The sequence below is a fragment of the Arachis ipaensis genome, chromosome B6, assembly GCF_059453495.1.
Source record: "Arachis ipaensis isolate K30076 ecotype BB chromosome B6, ASM5945349v1, whole genome shotgun sequence".
Taxonomy (NCBI): Eukaryota; Viridiplantae; Streptophyta; class Magnoliopsida; order Fabales; family Fabaceae; genus Arachis; species Arachis ipaensis.
The window spans coordinates 97,964,764-97,986,110 of record NC_142441.1 but is presented as its reverse complement, the minus strand read 5'-3'; the positions used below and the strand labels follow the sequence as shown (position 1 = coordinate 97,986,110).

Here is a 21,347-nt window from a genome sequence, read left to right as displayed (position 1 = left end):
AATTGCAGGGAAGTATGTTCTTATTATTGGTTATGAATTTGTAAATTAGGGGTTTTAGAAAGTAAGGGAGCAGTATGTTGCATAAGAAGAATAAAATAAATAAATAAATATAAAATAAACTCTTGGCAAGGTATGAGAACTGGAAGTCCTATCCTGGTTATCCTTATCAATTGTAATGAGAATTGGATTCTTCTCCCACTTTGTTAACCTCTAACTATGAAGGTAAGTTAAGTGGATGAATTAATTTTTATTCCTCAGGTCCTAGTCTTTCCTTGGGGAAGGCTAGAGTTATTGGAACTCGAATTAATTCTTGAAGAATTCCAATTTTCAATCAACAATGAGTTTGATAACTCAAGAGTTACCAATGACTCAACCAAGCCAAAAGGGAAAAATTCAAATTATTTATATAAATAATAGAAAGCAATCATAAGTCTGAAATACCTCAAAATATATTAAATAGAAAATCAATCTAAACATAGAGAGTCATAAACAAAATTGAGAAAAGAAATAAAAGAACATTGAACCTGGGATTGAGAGTCACTCCTAAAACTAAGAGAAGTCCTAAATCCTAATCTTAAGAGAGAGGAGAGAACCTCTCTCTCTAAAAACTACATCTACTCCTAAAATTGTGAATTATCAGAGCATGATTATGAATGGATGCATTCTCCTACTTTATAGCCTCTAATCTGTGTTTTCTGGGCCGCAAACTGGGTCGGAAACAGCCCAGAAATCGCTGGAGGAGAGATCTGCCACGCTGGTTTTTCGTCACTGCGACGCGTCCGTGTGGATCACGTGTTCGCATTGCCTAGCGTCAGGGCAACTATGGAATATTATATATCAAATCAAAGCCCCGGACGTTAGATTTCTAACACAACTGGAACCGCATCGTTTGGACCTCTGTAGCTAAAGTTACAGCCGTTTGAGTACGAGAGGGTCAGGTTGACAGCTTTGCAGTTCCTTCAACTTCTTATATTCCTTCCACTTTTACATGCTTCCTTTCCATCCTCTGAGCCATTCCTGCCCTGTAATCTCTGAAAGCACTTAACACACATATCAAGGCATCTAATGGTAATAAGAGAAGATTAATATTAGCAAAGATAAGTCCAAAGAAACATGTTTTCAATTAAAGCACATAATTAGGAAGGCAAATGTAAAACCATGCAAATAGTATGAATAAGTGGGTAAAGAGTAGATAAAAACCACTTAATTGAGCACAAGATAAACCATAAAATAGTGGTTTATCAACCTCCCCACACTTAAACATTAGCATGTCCTCATGCTAAGCTCGAGAGAACTATAAAAGTGAAGAGGAATGGTAAAATGTACGAAATGCAACCTATATATATGAGTGCAAAATGTTTCTACCTACTTGGTTAAAAGTAAATAAGTTCTCCAAGACAAACATAAATCAAATTCCACTAATTCAAATTATACAATAAAAAGCGAGTAAACTTGTAAGAAGACATCTCATGAAAGCAGGGAACATAGAATCAAGCATTGAACCCTCACTGGTAGTGTATATCACTCTAATCTCTCAAGTGTATAGGGTTATTCACTCTACTCTTCTCTAGTCATGCTTTCTAAACCTTGTTCTTGATGAGCGGATAATTTATACGCTTTTTGGCATTGTTTTTAGTATGTTTTTAGTAGGATCTAGTTACTTTTAGGGATGTTTTCATTAGTTTTTATGTTAAATTTACATTTCTGGACTTTACTATGAGTTTGTGTGTTTTTCTGTGATTTCAGGTATTTTCTGGCTGAAATTGAGGGACTTGAGCAGAAATCAGATTCAGAGGTTGAAGAAGGACTGCTGATGCTGTTGGATTCTGACCTCCCTGCACTCAAAGTGGATTTTCTGGAGCTACAGAACTCGAAATGGCGCGCTTCCAATTGCGTTGGAAAGTAGACATCCAGGGCTTTCCAGTAATATATAATAGTCCATACTTTGGCCAAGAATAAATGACGTAAACTGGCATTTAACGCCAGCTTTCTGTCCAAATCTGGCGTCCAGCGCCAGAAAAGGAGCCAAAACCAGAGTTGAACGCCCAAACTGGCACAAAAGCTGGCGTTCAACTCCAAGAAGGACCTCTACACGTGCAACACTCAAGCTCAGCCCAAGCACACACCAAGTGGGCCCCGGAAGTAGATTTATGCATCAATTACTTACTTCTGTAAACCCTAGTAGCTAGTTTATTATAAATAGGACCTTTCACTATTGTATTAGACGTCTTTTTGACCATCTTTGATAAGTTGTATGCTATCTTAGATCACGTTTGAGGGCTGGCCTCTCGGCCATGCCTGGACTTTCACTTATGTAATTTTAACGGTAGAGTTTCTACACTCCATAGATTAAGGTGTGGAGCTCTGCTGTTCCTCAAAGATTAATGCAAAGTACTACTGTTTTCTATTCAATTCACCTTGTTTCGCTTCTAAGATATTCATTCGCACTTCAATCTGAATGTGATGAATGTGACAATCATCATCATTCCCTATGAACGCGTGCCTGACAACCACTTCCGTTCTACCTTAGACTGAATGAGTATCTCTTAGATCTCCTAATCAGAATCTTCGTGGTGTAAGCTAGAATGATGGCGGCATTCAAGAGAATCCGGAAGGTCTAAACCTTGTCTGTGGTATTCCGAGTAGGATTCAATGAATGAATGACTGTGACGAGCTCCAAACTCGCGATTGCGGGGCGTTAGTGACAGACGCAAAAGGATAGTAAATCCTATTCCAGCATGATCGAGAACTGACAGATGAATAGCCGTGCCGTGACAGAGTGCGTTGATCATTTTCACTGAGAGGATAAGATGAAGCCATTGACAAGGGTGATGCCTCCAGACGATTAGCCGTGCCGTGACAGGGCATTGGATCATTTTCCCGAGAGATGACCGAAAGTAGCCATTGACAGTGGTGATGTATCACATAAAGCCAGCCATGGAAAGGAGTAAGACTGATTGGATGAAGGCAGCAGGAAAGCAAAGGTTCAGAGGAACGAAAAGCATCTCTATTTGCTTATCTGAAATTCTCACCAATGAATTACATAAGTATATCTATCCTTACTTTATGTTTTATTTACATAATATATTGTAGCCCATATGAGTCAACTTAACTGAGATTTACAAGGTGACCATAGCTTGCTTCATACCGACAATCTCCGTAGGATTCAACCCTTACTCACGTAAGGTATTACTTGGACGACCCAGTGCACTTGCTGGTTAGTTATGCGAAGTTGTGAAGATATGTTTAGACCATGGTCCTGTGCATCCGTTTTTGGTGCCATTGCCAGGGAATCAATTTCGAACAACAATTCACAACCCGAGTAGCAATTTCGCATACCAAGTTTTTGGCGCCGTTGCCGGGGATTGTTCGAGTTTGGACAACTGACGATTCATCTTGTTGCTCAGATTAGGTAATTTTCTTTTTGTTTTCTTTTCAAAAAATTTTCAAAAATCTTTCAAAAATTTCTCATCTGTTTTCGAAAAAAAAATATTTTTCTTCAGAATTTTTTAGAATGAATTCTAGTGTTTCATAAAGCATGTTGAAGCTTGGCTGGCTGTAAAGCCATGCCTGTAGGGCATGTTAGGCTTGTCATGTCTGAATTACACTCATATTTTTATTAAAGCTTGGCTGGCTATTAAGCCATGCCTGACCCTTTGATTGGAGCTTTAGACTAACATGGCAAGATTCCTGGAATTCATATTAAAAATTTTGGAATCCTTATTTTTATTTTTCATAATAATTTTCGAAAAAAAAATAATATAAAAAAATTAGAAAATCATAAAAAAAAATCAAAAATATTTTTTTGTGTTTCTTGTTTGAGTCTTGAGTCATGTTATAAGTTTGGTGTCAATTGCATGTGCATCTTGCATTTTTCGAAAATTCTTATGCATTCATAGTGTTCTTCATGATCTTCAAGTTGTTCTTGGTAAGTCTTCTTGTTTGATCTTTGCATTTGCATGTTTTGTGTCTTTTCTTGTTTTTCATATGCATTCTTGACTTCTTAGTGCCTAAGCATTAAAGAATTCTAAGTTTGGTGTCCTGCATATTTTCTTTGCATTAAAATTTTTTTCAAAAACATGTTCTTGGTGTTCATCTTGACATTCAAAGTGTTCTTGGTGTTCATCTTGACATTCATAGCATTCTTGCATGCATTCATTGTTTTAATCTAAAAATTTCATGCATTGCATTATTTTTCTTGTTTTCCTCTCTCATCATTAAAAATTCAAAAATCAAAAAAATATCTTTCCCTCTTTCTCTCTCATAAATTCGAAAATTAGATTTGACTTTTTAAAAAATTTTTAAAATCTAGTTGTTTTCATGAGTCAAATCAAATTTTCAATTTAAAAATCCTATCTTTTTCAAAAAAATCTTTTTCAAAAATCAAATCTTTTTCATTTTTCTTAGTTATTTTCGAAAATTCTAAAAATATTTTTCAAAAATCTTTTTCTTATTTTTATACCAAATTTTCGAAAATAACAATAACAATTAATGTTTTGATTCAAAAATTTCAAGTTTGTTACCTTCAGGCCATTCTCCAGAGAGTTAGGCCTGGGTTGGGCCAACTCTAAGCCCCTAGCCCAACTCCATGCACGCGTGCGCGCACAGTACGCGCACGCGCCCTTCCCTATTTCGCTCACCCTCGCCTAAGCGCGTTGTACGCGCCCGCGTAAGACCCCATTTTTTCAATGGACGCGGACGCGCGATGTGCGCGCGCGCGCCAATTCAAAATTCGGGATAACCCTAGCTCGCGAGGCACACTGCGCAGTCGCGCACCCCAGCCTCCACCCCCATCTTCTTCTTCTCCTCGCCCCATCTATCATCGCAGCAGCAACACCAGCCGCCGCCGCGCCTCCCTCACCGCCGGCGACTTGCCCTCCCTCATCATCGCCTTCTCATCCCCCTCTCACCGCCACCCATTCTCTCTCTCACTCTTCTCTCCCTCCGCCCTTCAGTTTCCCGAACCCCCACCGCGCCACCGTCGCCGCCACCGCGCCGCCATCACTGCCTTCCTCTCTCTCTCTCTTCCCTTTTCTCATCCCCCTCTGCCCGACTCACCACCGCCGACCCTCCGCCCTTCAGTTTCCCGAACCCCCACCGCGCCACCGTTCACGGCGGTGCCACTCTGTTTCTGCTGCCTTATCCCCCCCATTTCCATTTTCAGTTTTCCCGGCTCCCAGGTTCCTGCTCCATTTCTGCTATCTCTGTTTCTATTTTCCCTTTTTCATTTTTTTGTTAATTCCTAGAATTGCATGATCAGTTAGCCTTGGACTGTTGTATGTTAGGATTAGTTAGAAATACTTGCGGTTAGGTAGCTAGGACTGGATAGAGGATTCTAGGCCTGATAAGTGCTCCGTACGTGCTTACTTGCTGTTTGTCTGTTTGAATGTTGTATGCTGCTTTTGGCCTACCCTTTATGAACTTCTTGTTGCCTGAAGGCTATACCACTGCTGCTGTGCTTAATTGATGCTGCTTTCTTACTGTTTGTGCTATTCTGTTATCCGGGAACGTCCAATTTTAAGCCGGAATGCTGCCCGATTTTCAAGGAAATTAGTTTTCTTTTAATCTTTATTTCAGTTTTGGGCAACTTTCCGTTTCCTTTTCGACTTCCCGGATTTGCACAATCATTGTGAACATGCACCACAATTTCTCGTTCAATTGAGCCTATATATCATCATATCGCTAATCCACTTTTCTAACTCACTAATTTCTTTCACCATTTTCCTTCCACTCACTTTTAACCCTCTTTAACAATTCTTTCATGAATATGATGATATTGGTGCCTTTTGCATATGAGATGTTACCTTTAATGGGATTACGGTTTTGGTTCATTCACTTATGCTTACTTGTTCACTTTTACATATTCAGTGCGACATCATGCTTGGTCTTTGATAATTGTATCCTGAACATGCTTTCTCGTTACATGCTAAATGTTTTATATATTCTATCACATTTTTTTTTTCAGGATGTCGGATAAGGGCAAAGCCGTAGCCACCACCTCCAAAAAGAGAAAACACTCTACCCCCTCCACTCCTTCCATCTACAAGAACTATGCCAGAAATCCATTGCAGGACGAGGATAAAGAGAACCAGCTGTTGCCTTCTACCGATCCGGGCAAATTCCCCAATCTCTACTGTGAGCTTCGGTTTTCCAGATATCGAACCACGAAGCTTAATATTGAGAAGAAGTTGCTCCTACCTAATGATGTGAGACGGCGCATTAACGGTCGGATCCTTGAGTTAGGTATTGATTTTGTGGACCGGGATTTGGGTGACATCAACATATCTTGGGTGAAGGAATTCTACTGCAATTTTTTCCGTCCGACCTTGGATTCAGTTCAGGTGCGGGGTAGAGAGATTCTGCTCACCGAGGCCGCCATTGGGGAGGCATTACATTGCCGTCACATTCCGCTTGACCAGTGTGCCCACCATCAGGCTGAGATAGCCATCCATACCATGACATTTGATTATGAGGCGCTTCGGCGTGTGATTGGGATACCGGAGGCTTCATGGGTTATGGATGCGGGCAACACCAAGCCGAAGGGGATGTTATTCACTCATTTGACCAGGGAGGCCAAGACTTGGCAGATGATCTTCGCCCACTACGTCCTGCCTACCACCCACTTTTCTGAGGTCCCCATGGAGATGCTTTTGCTGATAGGGTGTGTTATGGAGGGGAAGGATGTCTCCTTCCCTAGACTTATCCGGCAGTGCATGTGGCGGGCGCATATTCGTGGCCTACTTCCATTTCCTACATTGGTCACGAGTATGGCGGCCTTAGCTGATGTCCCATGGTCAGATGATGATGTGCGACCACCACCCGCTGATGCAGATGACAGGGAGGTTACTATCCCCTGGGGTGTTTGGGTGCACGAGAAGCCACCTGCTAGCCGCCGCTCTCGGGCTAGGGCTGCCATAGGGACACCCTCACCACCAGCCCCTGCAGCTGGCTCTTCCTCCTCTACAGCCGCAGCTCCTCCACCATCTACAGACCCTCCAGCAGCACCTGAGCCTACCTATCTCCTGGTCCAGCGTCTCTTCCGGTTCTTAGAGCGTGAGCGACACCATGTCAGACGCCGCTTGGATCGGATGGACCAGGCACTTATCTCCCTCGGCGCTGAGCTACCTCCGCTTCCCGATTCTCCGGCCTCCGATGAGCAGGATCATCAGGAAGAGGACGCGGAGGCACTAGCTCAGCAGGATGCCCCTACCGCTACAGAGCCAGCACACATGGAGGCTCCACCTCAGACACAGGAGACTCCACCGGTCCCACAGCCACAGTCAGAGCCAGAGCCTATCGTTGTACCTCCCACTGATCCTCCGGTTTAGCATCGAGGACGATGCTTGATTTTAAGTGTGGGGAGGGCACCGGTAGCATTATTTGGGAACCGGTGAACTTTTCAGCCTAGTTATCTTATTTTGCACATCTTTGTATATATTTTGATGCATTTCTAGTTTGCTTTGGATACTTTTACTGCTTATTTTGGGATTTTAGATATTTTGATCTTAGATATTTTGATACTTTTGGACAGTTTTAGATGTTTTGGATGATAGATTTCGTACCTTTAGATTCCGTACTTTTAGTTGGATTCTTCTTTATACATTTTGTTTATCTTATTTTTAGTTGTGGTTGTGATTAGAAATCATGTTTTAAGTAAAACTTAGGCACCCCTTTTTGCATATTATATTGATTCTAAGTGAAAAAGGAAAGGGTGAACTAAGAAAATTTTTTGAATTTTTCAATCACAACAATGCTTAGTCAAACATTGAGGTTTTTCAAGAAAGTTTAAATATAGGGCATTAACCCAATTGATTGAAAGAAAATTTTTGAAACTTGCTTGAAATTCATACCTTGTGAAGCATGTATTGAACTGAGAACACAAGCTTGTGAGACTTGAGCCTATTGATGTGGTTACATTTTATAACCATTCATTTTCCATTCTTGTGTGAAATTGTTCTCTTTCCATGATTGTGATCCTTAATTTGCTTGATTCTATATGTCCACTTATTTCTTGTGTTTGTGCATTTATATGATTGAGGCCATTATCTCATTTGCCACTTACCCAAATAGCCAACCTTTTACTCTCCATTGTTAGCCAATTTTGAGCCTATACTTAACCAACTCATTCTTATTTTAGCTCATTACAAGCCCAAGGCGGAAAACCAATGAGAAGTCCTTGTTTGGATCTTTGAATAGCCTAGGCTAGTGAGAGTGTGTATTATTCAAAGTTGGTGAGGCTTGGGAACGTGGGATAGGGTAAAGGGGACAATACACTTTTCTGTTTAGGAATTGGGCACATATTCATGTATTAATCAAATGTAGAGACCTTATGCATTGATGTTCTTATATTTAGTTTGAAAGAAGAAAAAGAGAAAAAAAAAATATATATATATAAAAAAAAATGAAATGATGAAAAGAAAAATAAAATGAAAGAAAAAAAAAAGAGGAAAAAATAAAAAGGGACAAAATGCCCCAAAGTGAAGTCAATAAAAAGAAATCAATGCATAGGTGTTGTGAATCAAATACGAATGCATGAGTATGTAAGAAAAAGTGAAGAATGGGTAGTTAGAATAGCTTGCATTTGTATAGGTCATTAAATAGGTTAGGTGGAAAAGTCTATGCTAATCAAAGATTCAAATCCTAGTCCACTTGACCATAAATGACCCTACCTTGGCCCTAACCCCATTACAACCTAAATGAAAGACCTCATGATGAATGTATGCACGCATTGAATAAATTTTGATTGTTAGAAGAAAATCAAATCTTGGAAAACATGATTAGAAGAGAATTGAGTGGATTAACCCTTAAACACTTGAGTGAATAGAGCGGATACACATCCGGTGAGGGTTCAAAAGCTCAATTACATGCATTTCACCTATATTATCTATATTCTTGCAAGTTTGAACTCCTTTTAACAATTCAATACAATTGTGGTTTGGACTTGGTCCTTATTACTTAGCTCTTGTACTTACACATGCTCTCTTGGGAATTGATTTGTTTGAACTAAGCATTTCCAATTGCCTTAGATAGTTGCATTTAGATAGGACTCATATAGTTTAGTTGCATTCAATAAATGCCATACCCCTTAGTTCCTTCTTATTTTAGCATGAGGACATGCTAAGGCTTAAGTGTGGGGAGGTTGACAAACCCCAATTTGACGGTTTGTTTTGCCTTGAATTTAGAACATTTTGATAACCTTTTGTCACATTTAGCCTAAGAATTAGCATGGTTTTGTTATCTCTTCCATGATTGTGCTTAAGTGTAAAAAACATGCTTTTTAAGCCTTGTCTTGGTAAATTCTAGTTTCTGTTTGATTCCATACGATGCCTTGATGTGTTTGCTAGTAACCTCAGGATTGAAACTAGGCATGGATCAAAGGAAGTAAGGAAGGAAGCAAGGAAGGAAGCATACAAGTGGAGAGAAGCATAAAAAAGTCAAAGAAGCAAAGTCAGCCATGCACGCGCACGCGCACAAGGCGCTCGCGCGCACATTGCAGAATCGACCAGGGACGCGCACGCGTACCATGCGCGCACGCGCCGATGATGGCACATGACCTCATTAATGCAACACGTGCCTGGCGATTTTGAGAGGTTTTCTGAACCCATTTTGGCGCCAAATTGCTAAGGGAAAGGAGTAAAAGGATGAAGGATTAAGGGAGGATCATCATTCATCACTTAGGATCATTGATCACTTTAGAAGTTAGTGACCATTAGTTTAGTTTTAGTTTTTTAGTTAGTTTCTAGAGAGAGAAGCTCTCCCTTCTCTCTAGGATTAGGATTAGGTTTAGGTTAATCTCTCTTCTTAGATCTAGGTTTAACTCATGCTTTGATTCACTTTTCATTTACCAATTCTTAATCTTCTCCTCTTCCTCTTTCTAGATGTGTGCTTTAATAATTGTAATCCTTCATTTTGTTTTGGATATATTGTTGTTCCTTGGTTTTCTTTCAATAATGCAATTTGAGGTAATTCATGATAATTGTGATTTCCTTGATTGTTGTTGTTAATTCCTTTCAATAATTGTTGTTAGACTTCATTCTTGTTATTGATTTACTATACTTTTCTTTTGTGCCTTCCAAGTGTTTGATGAAATGCTTGGTTGAATTTTAGTGTAGATTTTGTTCCTCTTGGCCTAGGTAGAGTAATTAGTGACACTTGAGTTATCTAATTCCTTTGTTGATTGATAATTGGAGAGATTGCTAATTGATTTGAAAGCCTCCAAAGCTAGTCATTCCTTTAGGAGTTGATTAGGACTTGAGAAATCAAATTGATTCATCCACTTGACTTTCCTTTAATTAGTAAGGGTTAACTAAGTGGTAGCAATGAACAAGTCTCATCACAATTGAAAAGGATAACTAGGATAGGACTTCTAATTTTCATACCTTGCCAAGAGCCTTTTATAGTTGTTAGTTTATTTTCATTGCCATTTACTTTTCATGCTTCTTATCCCAAAACCCCAAAATAACCCATAACCGATAACAAGACACTTCATTGTACGTCCTAGGGAGAACGACCCGAGGTTTAAATACTTCGGTTTATAAATTTTAGGGGTCTGTACTTGTGACAAACAACTTTTTGTATGAAAGGATTAGTGATTGGTTTAGAAACTATACTTTACAACGAAATTTCATTAGTGAAATTCTAAACCGTCAAAAATCCAATCGTCAGGCCACTGTAAGTTTCATGAATGAAACAAGGTCTTCCATTAGAAATTTGGAAGCACAAGTGGGCCAGCTGAGTAAAAGGATCACTGAAATCCCTCCTAGTACTCTCCCAAGCGATACAGAAGAGAATCCAAAAGGAGAGTGCAAGGCCATTGACATAAGCACCATGGCCGAACCCAAAGAAGGAGAGGAGGACGTGAATCCCAAGGAGGAAGACCTCCTGGGACGTCCAGTGACCAGTAAGGAGCTTCCCTCTGAGGAACCAAAGGACTCTGAGGCTCATCTAGAGACCATAGGGATTCCATTGAACCTCCTTATGCCATTCATGAGCTCTGATGAGTACTCCTCTTCTGAAGAGAATGAGGATGTTACTGAAGAGCAAACTGCCAAGTTTCTTGGTGCAATCATGAAGCTAAATGCCAAATTATTTGGTATTGAAACTTGGGAAGATGAACCTCCCTTGTTTATCAATGAACTAAGTGATCTGGATCAACTGACATTGCCTCAGAAGAGACAGGATCCTGGAAAGTTCATAATACCTTGTACTATAGGCACCATGATCTTTAAGGCTCTGTGTGACCTGGGTTCAGGAATAAACCTCATGCCCCTCTCTGTAATAGAGAAACTGGGAATCTATGGGGTGCAAGCTGCTAAAATCTCATTAGAGATGGCAGACAATTCAAGAAAACAGGCTTATGGACAAGTAGAGGATGTGTTAGTAAAGGTTGAAGGCCTTTACGTCCCTGCTGATTTCATAGTCCTGGATACTGGAAAGGAAGAGGATGAATCCATTATCCTAGGAAGACCTTTCCTAGCCACAGCAAGAGCTGTGATTGATATGGACAGAGGAGAATTGATCCTTCAATTAAATAAGGATAGCCTTGTGTTTACAACTCAAGGATTTCTTTCTGCATCCATGGAGAGGAAGCATAAAAAGCTTCTCTCAAAGCAGAGTCAACCAAAGCCCCCACAGTCAAACTCTAAGTTTGGTGTTGAACTCGCATATCCAAACTCTAAGTTTGGTGTTGGAGAGTCTCAACAATGCTCTGAACATCTGTGAGGCTCCATGAGAGCCCACTGTCAAGCTATTGACATTAAAGAAGCGCTTGTTGGGAGGCAACCCAATTTCTATTTATCTAACTCTATTTTTTTCTTAATTATATGTCTTTATAGGTTCATGATCATGTGGAGTCACAAAATAAATATAAAAATTGAAAACAGAATCAAAAACAGCAGAAGAAAAATCACACCCTGGATGAAGCATCTGCCTGGCGTTCAACGCCAGAACAGAGCATGGTTCTGGCGCTGAACGCCCAAAATGGGCAGCATCCTGGCGCTGAACGCCCAGAACAAGCATGGTTCTGGCGTTCAACGCCAGAAATGGCAACAAATGGGCGTTGAACGCCCAAAATGGGCACCAACCTGGCGCTGAACGCCCAGAGTTGTGTGCAAGGGCATGTTACATGCCTAAATTGGTGCAGGGATGTAAATGCCTTGACACCTCAGGATCTGTGGATCCCACAGGATCATCTCAGGATCTGTGGACCCCACAGGATCCCCACCTACCTCATCATCTCTCTTTCCATTCATGATCATCCCTTCTGTTTTCCATTTACCACTCACATCCATACACCCACTACCTTCAAAATTCAACATCTCTCTCCCACCCAATCCCACCCATATGACCGAATACACACATCCATTCATCTCCTCCATATCTTCTTCTTCTTCTTCTATTCTTTCTTCTTTTGCTCGAGGGCGAGCAACATTCTAAGTTTGGTGTGGTAAAAGCATAGCTTTTTTGTTTTTTTCCATATCCATTGATGGCACCTAAGGCCAGAGAAACCTCTAGAAAGAGGAAAGGGAAGACAAAATCTTCCATCAAGGGTCTATAGCTCAGTGGTAGAACATTTGACTGCAAATCAAGAGATCCCTGAGATACCTCAGGGGATACATTTTCTTCCACACAATTATTGGAGGCAACTAAGGGTGGAACATCAAGAGCACTCCATCATGCTCCATGAAATAAGAGAAGATCAAAAAGCAATGAGGGAGGAGCAACAAAGACAAGGGAGAGACATAGAAGAGCTCAAGGACGTCATTGGCCCCTCAAGAAGGAAACGCCACCATCACTAAGGTGGATTCATTCCTTGCTCTTATTTCTTCTGTTTTTCGTTTTCTATGTTAAGTGCTTATCTATGTTTGTGTCTTCATTACATGATCATTAATAGTTAGTAACTCTGTCTTAAAGTTATGAATGTCCTATGAATCCATCACCTCTCTTAAATGAAAAATGTTTTAATTCAAAAGAACAAGAAGTACATGAGTTTCAAATTTATCCTTGAACTTAGTTTAATTATATTGATGTGGTGACAATGCTTCTTGTTTTCTGAATGAATGCTTGAACAGTGCATATGTCTTTTGAAGTTGTTGTTTAAGAATGTTAAATATGTTGGCTCTTGAAAGAATGATGACTAGGAGACATGTTATTTGATAATCTGAAAAATCATAAAAATGATTCTTGAAGCAAGAAAAAGCAGCAAAGAACAAAGCTTGCAGAAAAAAAAGGGCAAAATAAAAATTAGAAAGAAAAAGAAAAAGCAAGCAGAAAAATCCAAAGCTCTTAAAACCAAGAGGCAAGAGCAAAAAGCCAATAACCCTTAAAACCAAAAGGCAAGGGCAAATAAAAAGGATCCCAAGGCTTTGAGCATCAGTGGATAGGAGGGTCTAAAGGAATAAAATCCTGGTCTAAGCGGCTAAACCAAGCTGTCCCTAACCATGTGCTTGTGGCGTGTAGGTGTCAAGTGAAAACTTGAGACTGAGCGGTTAAAGTCAGGGTCCAAAGCAAAAGAAGAGTGTGCTTAAGAACCCTGGACACCTCTAATTGGGGACTTTAGCAAAGCTGAGTCACAATCTGAAAAGGTTCACCCAATTATGTGTCTGTGGCATTTATGTATCCGGTGGTAATACTGGAAAACAAAGTGCTTAGGGCCACGGCCAAGACTCATAAAATAGTTGTGTTCAAGAATCATCATACTGAACTAGGAGAATCAATAACACTATCTGAACTCTGAGTTCCTATAGATGCCAATCATTCTGAACTTCAATGGATAAAGTGAGATGCCAAAACTATTCAAGAGGCAAAAAGTTATAAGTCCCGCTCATTTAATTGGAGCTATGTTTCATTGATAGTTTGGAATTTATAGTATATTCTCTTCTTTTTATCCTATTTGATTTTCCGTTGCTTGGGGACAAGCAACAATTTCAGTTTGGTGTTGTGATGAGCGGATAATTTATACGCTTTTTGGCATTATTTTTAGTATGTTTTTAGTAGGATCTAGTTACTTTTAGGGATGTTTTCATTACTTTTTATGTTAAATTCACATTTCTGGACTTTACTATGAGTTTGTGTGTTTTTCTGTAATTTCAGGTATTTTCTGGCTAAAATTGAGGGACTTGAGCGGAAATCAGATTCAGAGGTTGAAGAAGGACTGCTGATGCTGTTGGATTCTGACCTCCCTGTACTCAAAGTGGATTTTATGGAGCTACAGAACTCAAAATGGCGTGCTTCCAATTGCGTTGGAAAGTAGACATCCAGGGCTTTCCAGAAATATATAATAGTCCATACTTTGGCCAAGAATAAATGACGTAAACTGGCGTTCAACGCCAGCTTTCTGCCCAAATCTGGCGTCCAGCGCCAGAAAAGGAGCCAAAACCAGAGTTGAACGCCCAAACTGGCACAAAAGCTGGCGTTCAACTCCAAGAAGGACCTCTACACGTGCAACACTCAAGCTCAGCCCAAGCACACACCAAGTGGGCCCCGAAAGTGGATTTATGCATCAATTACTTACTTCTGTAAACCCTAGTAGCTAGTTTATTATAAATAGGACCTTTCACTATTGTATTAGACGTCTTTTTGACCATCTTTGATCAGTTGTATGCTATCTTAGATCACGTTTGAGGGCTGGCCTCTCGGCCATGCCTGGACTTTCACTTATGTAATTTTAACGGTAGAGTTTCTACACTCCATAGATTAAGGTGTGGAGCTCTGCTGTTCCTCAAAGATTAATGCAAAGTACTACTGTTTTCTATTCAATTCACCTTGTTTCGCTTCTAAGATATTCATTCGCACTTCAATCTGAATGTGATGAATGTGACAATCATCATCATTCCCTATGAACGCGTGCCTGACAACCACTTCCGTTCTACCTTAGACTGAATGAGTATCTCTTAGATCTCCTAATCAGAATCTTCGTGGTGTAAGCTAGAATGATGGCAGCATTCAAGAGAATCCGGAAGGTCTAAACCTTGTCTGTGGTATTCCGAGTAGGATTCAATGAATGAATGACTGTGACGAGCTCCAAACTCGCGATTGCGGGGCGTTAGTGACAGACGCAAAAGGATAGTAAATCCTATTCCAGCATGATCGAGAACTGGCAGATGAATAGCCGTGCCGTGACAGAGTGCGTTGATCATTTTCACTGAGAGGATAAGATGAAGCCATTGACAAGGGTGATGCCTCCAGACGATTAGCCGTGCCGTGACAGGGCATTGGATCATTTTCCCGAGAGATGACCGAAAGTAGCCATTGACAGTGGTGATGTATCACATAAAGCCAGCCATGGAAAGGAGTAAGACTGATTGGATGAAGGCAGCAGGAAAGCAAAGGTTCAGAGGAACGAAAAGCATCTCTATTCGCTTATCTGAAATTCTCACCAATGAATTACATAAGTATTTCTATCCTTACTTTATGTTTTATTTACATAATATATTGTAGCCCATATGAGTCAACTTAACTGAGATTTACAAGGTGACCATAGCTTGCTTCATACCGACAATCTCCGTGGGATTCGACCCCTACTCACGTAAGGTATTACTTGGACGACCCAGTGCACTTGCTGGTTAGTTATGCGAAGTTGTGAAGATATGTTTAGACCATGGTCCTGTGCATCCGTTTTTGGTGCCATTGCCAGGGAATCAATTTCGAACAACAATTCACAACCCGAGTAGCAATTTCGCATACCAAGTTTTTGGCGCCGTTGCCGGGGATTGTTCGAGTTTGGACAACTGACGATTCATCTTGTTGCTCAGATTAGGTAATTTTCTTTTTGTTTTCTTTTCAAAAAATTTTCAAAAATCTTTCAAAAATTTCTCATCTGTTTTCGAAAAAAAAAATATTTTTCTTCAGAATTTTTTAGAATGAATTCTAGTGTTTCATAAAGCATGTTGAAGCTTGGCTGGCTGTAAAGCCATGCCTGTAGGGCATGTTAGGCTTGTCATGTCTGAATTACACTTATATTTTTGTTAAAGCTTGGCTGGCTATTAAGCCATGCCTGACCCTTTGATTGGAGCTTTAGACTAACATGGCAAGATTCCTGGAATTCATATTAAAAATTTTGGAATCCTTATTTTTATTTTTCATAATAATTTTCGAAAAAAAAAATAATATAAAAAAATTAGAAAATCATAAAAAAAATCAAAAATATTTTTTTGTGTTTCTTGTTTGAGTCTTGAGTCATGTTATAAGTTTGGTGTCAATTGCATGTGCATCTTGCATTTTTCGAAAATTCTTATGCATTCATAGTGTTCTTCATGATCTTCAAGTTGTTCTTGGTAAGTCTTCTTGTTTGATCTTTGCATTTGCATGTTTTGTGTCTTTTCTTGTTTTTCATATGCATTCTTGACTTCTTAGTGCCTAAGCATTAAAGAATTCTAAGTTTGGTGTCCTGCATGTTTTCTTTGCATTAAAAATTTTTTCAAAAACATGTTCTTGGTGTTCATCTTGACATTCAAAGTGTTCTTGGTGTTCATCTTGACATTCATAGCATTCTTGCATGCATTCATTGTTTTAATCTAAAAATTTCATGCATTGCATTATTTTTCTTGTTTTCCTCTCTCATCATTAAAAATTCAAAAATCAAAAAAATATCTTTCCCTCTTTCTCTCTCATAAATTCAAAAATTAGATTTGACTTTTTAAAAAATTTTTAAAATCTAGTTGTTTTCATGAGTCAAATCAAATTTTCAATTTAAAAATCCTATCTTTTTCAAAAAAATCTTTTTCAAAAATCAAATCTTTTTCATTTTTCTTAGTTATTTTCGAAAATTCTAAAAATATTTTTCAAAAATCTTTTTCTTATTTTTATACCAAATTTTCGAAAATAACAATAACAATTAATGTTTTGATTCAAAAATTTCAAGTTTGTTACTTGCTTGTTGAGAAAGATTCAAACTTTAAGTTCCAGAATCATATCTTGTGATTTCTTGTGAATCAAGTCATTAATTGTGATTTTAAAAATTCAAATCTTTTTCAAAAACTAATTTCTATCATATCTTTTCAAAAATATCTTCTTATCTTATCTTTTTTTTCAAAAAATTGATTTCAAAATATCTTCTCTAACTTCCCAACTCCTTATCTTTTCAAAATTGATTTTTGTTTCAACTAACTAACTAACTTTTTGTTTGTTTCTTACCTTTTTCAAAACCACCTAACTAACTCTCTCTCTCTATTTTCGAAAATATCTCCCCCCTTTTTTTCAAAATTTCTTTTTAATTAACTAATTATTTTATTTTTATTTTGAATTTTCGAAAAAAACTACTAACCTTTTTCAAAAACTATTTTCAAAAATCACTAACTCTTTTTCAAAATTTATTTTCGAAAATTCCTTCTCTCTCATCTCCTTTCTATTTATTTATTCATTCACTAACATCTCATCTCACATCTCTGCCCTCCTCACAGTTGTGTTTCTTTCTTTACATCACATTCTTTGTCTTCTTCTTTTCTTCTACTAACACAAGGACCTCTATACTGTGGTATAAAGGATCCATATTATTATTATTATTATTTTTCTGTGCCCTCTTCTTTGTCATATGAGCAGGAGCAAGGACAAGAATATTCTTGTTAAAGCAGATCCAGAACCTGAAAGGACTCTGAAGAGAAAACTAAGAGAAGCTAAATTACAGCAATCCAGAGATAACCTTTCAGAAATTTTCGAACAGGAAGAGGAGATGGCAGCCGAAAATAATAATAATGCAAGGAGGATGCTTGGTGACTTTACTGCACCTAATTCCAATTTACATGGAAGAAGCATCTCCATTCCTACCATTGGAGCAAACAACTTTGAGCTGAAACCTCAATTAGTTTCTCTGATGCAGCAAAACTACAAGTTTCATGGACTTCCATCTGAAGATCCTTTTCAGTTCTTAACTGAATTCTTGCAGATCTGTGATACTGTTAAGACTAATGGAGTAGATCCTGAAGTCTACAGGCTCATGCTTTTCCCTTTTGCTGTAAGAGACAGAGCTAGAGTGTGGTTGGATTCTCAACCCAAGGATAGCCTGAACTCTTGGGATAAGCTGGTCAAGGCTTTCTTAGCCAAGTTCTTTCCTCCTCAAAAGCTGAGCAAGCTTAGAGTGGATGTTCAAACCTTCAGACAGAAAGAAGGTGAATCCCTCTATGAAGCTTAGGAGAGATACAAAGGACTGACCAAAAAGTGTCCTTCTGACATGCTTTCAGAATGGACCATCCTGGATATATTGTATGATGGTCTGTCTGAGTTATCTAAGATGTCATTGGATACCTCTGCAGGTGGATCCATTCACCTGAAGAAAACGCCTGCAGAAGCTCAAGAACTCATTGACATGGTTGCAAATAACCAGTTCATGTACACTTCTGAAAGGAATCCTGTGAATAATGGGACGCCTATGAAGAAGGGAGTTCTTGAGATTGATACTCTGAATGCCATATTGGCTCAGAATAAAATATTGACTCAGCAAGTCAATATGATTTCTCAGAGTCTGAATGGAATGCAAGCTGCATCCAACAGTACTCAAGAGGCATCTTTTGAAGAAGAAGCTTATGATCCTGAGAACCCTGCAATAGCAGAGGTAAATTACATGGGTGAACCTTATGGAAACACCTATAACTCATCATGGAGAAATCATCCAAATTTCTCATGGAAGGATCAAAAGCCTCAACAAGGCTTTAATAATGGTGGAAGAAACAGGTTTAGCAATAGCAAGCCTTTTCCATCATCCACTCAGCAACAGACAGAGAATTCTGAGCAGAATCCATCTAGCTTAGCAAATCTAGTATCTGATCTATCCAAGGCCACTGTAAGTTTCATGAATGAAACAAGGTCTTCCATTAGAAATTTGGAAGCACAAGTGGGCCAGCTGAGTAAAAGGATCACTGAAATCCCTCCTAGTACTCTCCCAAGCGATACAGAAGAGAATCCAAAAGGAGAGTGCAAGGCCATTGACATAAGCACCATGGCCGAACCCAAAGAAGGAGAGGAGGACGTGAATCCCAAGGAGGAAGACCTCCTGGGACGTCCAGTGACCAGTAAGGAGCTTCCCTCTGAGGAACCAAAGGACTCTGAGGCTCATCTAGAAACCATAGGGATTCCATTGAACCTCCTTATGCCATTCATGAGCTCTGATGAGTACTCCTCTTCTGAAGAGAATGAGGATGTTACTGAAGAGCAAACTGCCAAGTTTCTTGGTGCAATCATGAAGCTAAATGCCAAATTATTTAGTATTGAAACTTGGGAAGATGAACCTCCCTTGTTTATCAATGAACTAAGTGATCTGGATCAACTGACATTGCCTCAGAAGAGACAGGATCCTGGAAAGTTCATAATACCTTGTACTATAGGCACCATGATCTTTAAGGCTCTGTGTGACCTGGGTTCAGGAATAAACCTCATGTCCCTCTCTGTAATAGAGAAACTGGGAATCTATGGGGTGCAAGCTGCTAAAATCTCATTAGAGATGGCAGACAATTCAAGAAAACAGGCTTATGGACAAGTAGAGGATGTGTTAGTAAAGGTTGAAGGCCTTTACGTCCCTGCTGATTTCATAGTCCTGGATACTGGAAAGGAAGAGGATGAATCCATTATCCTAGGAAGACCTTTCCTAGCCACAGCAAGAGCTGTGATTGATGTGGACAGAGGAGAATTGATCCTTCAATTAAATAAGGATAGCCTTGTGTTTACAACTCAAGGATTTCTTTCTGCATCCATGGAGAGGAAGCATAATTTCTCAAAGCAGAGTCAACCAAAGCCCCCACAGTCAAACTCTAAGTTTGGTGTTGGGAGGCCACAACCAAACTCTAAGTTTGGTGTTGAACTCCCATATCCAAACTCTAAGTTTGGTGTTGGAGAGTCTCAACAATGCTCTGAACATCTGTGAGGCTCCATGAGAGCCCACTGTCAAGTTATTGACATTAAAGAAGCGCTTGTTGGGAGGCAACCCAATTTCTATTTATCTAACTCTATTTTTTTCTTAATTATATGTCTTTATAGGTTCATGATCATGTGGAGTCACAAAATAAATATAAAAATTGAAAACGGAATCAAAAACAGCAAAAGAAAAATCACACCCTGGATGAAGCATCTGCCTGGCATTCAACGCCAGAACAGAGCATGGTTCTGGCACTGAACGCCCAAAATGGGCAGCATCCTGGCGCTGAACGCCCAGAACAAGCATGGTTCTGGCGTTCAACGCCAGAAATGGCAACAAATGGGCGTTGAACGCCTAAAATGGGCACCAACCTGGCGCTGAACGCCCAGAGTTGTGTGCAAGGGCATGTTACATGCCTAAATTGGTGCAGGGATGTAAATGCCTTGACACCTCAGGATCTGTGGATCCCACAGGATCATCTCACGATCTGTGGACCCCACAGGATCATCTCAGGATCTGTGGACCCCACAGGATCCCCACCTACCTCATCATCTCTCTTTCCATTCATGATCATCCCTTCTGTTTTCCATTTACCACTCACATCCATACACCCACTACCTTCAAAATTCAACATCTCTCTCCCACCCAATCCCACCCATATGACCGAATACACACATCCATCCATCTCCTCCATATCTTCTTCTTCTTCTTCTATTCTTTCTTCTTTTGCTCGAGGGCGAGCAACATTCTAAGTTTGGTGTGGTAAAAGCATAGCTTTTTTGTTTTTTTCCATATCCATTGATGGCACCTAAGGCCAGAGAAACCTCTAGAAAGAGGAAAGGGAAGACAAAATCTTCCATCAAGGGTCTATAGCTCAGTGGTAGAACATTTGACTGCAAATCAAGAGATCCCTGAGATACCTCAGGGGATACATTTTCTTCCACACAATTATTGGAGGCAACTAAGGGTGGAACATCAAGAGCACTCCATCATGCTCCATGAAATAAGAGAAGATCAAAAAGCAATGAGGGAGGAGCAACAAAGACAAGGGAGAGACATAGAAGAGCTCAAGGACGTCATTGGCCCCTCAAGAAGGAAACGCCACCATCACTAAGGTGGATTCATTCCTTGCTCTTATTTCTTCTGTTTTTCGTTTTCTATGTTAAGTGCTTATCTATGTTTGTGTCTTCATTACATGATCATTAATAGTTAGTAACTCTGTCTTAAAGTTATGAATGTCCTATGAATCCATCACCTCTCTTAAATGAAAAATGTTTTAATTCAAAAGAACAAGAAGTACATGAGTTTCGAATTTATCCTTGAACTTAGTTTAATTATATTGATGTGGTGACAATGCTTCTTGTTTTCTGAATGAATGCTTGAACAGTGCATATGTCTTTTGAAGTTGTTGTTTAAGAATGTTAAATATGTTGGCTCTTGAAAGAATGATGACTAGGAGACATGTTATTTGATAATCTGAAAAATCATAAAAATGATTCTTGAA

The 21,347-nt window shown here is 39.4% G+C and overlaps 1 non-coding gene across 1 annotated transcript; it reads right to left on the bottom strand.

The window, feature by feature from the left end:
• Positions 1–18,064: 18,064 nt before the first annotated feature.
• LOC148561907 (small nucleolar RNA R71) lies at positions 18,065–18,172 on the bottom strand. The gene has a single exon (XR_015886926.1). It is a non-coding gene; the product is annotated as a small nucleolar RNA R71 (small nucleolar RNA).
• Positions 18,173–21,347: the final 3,175 nt, after the last annotated feature.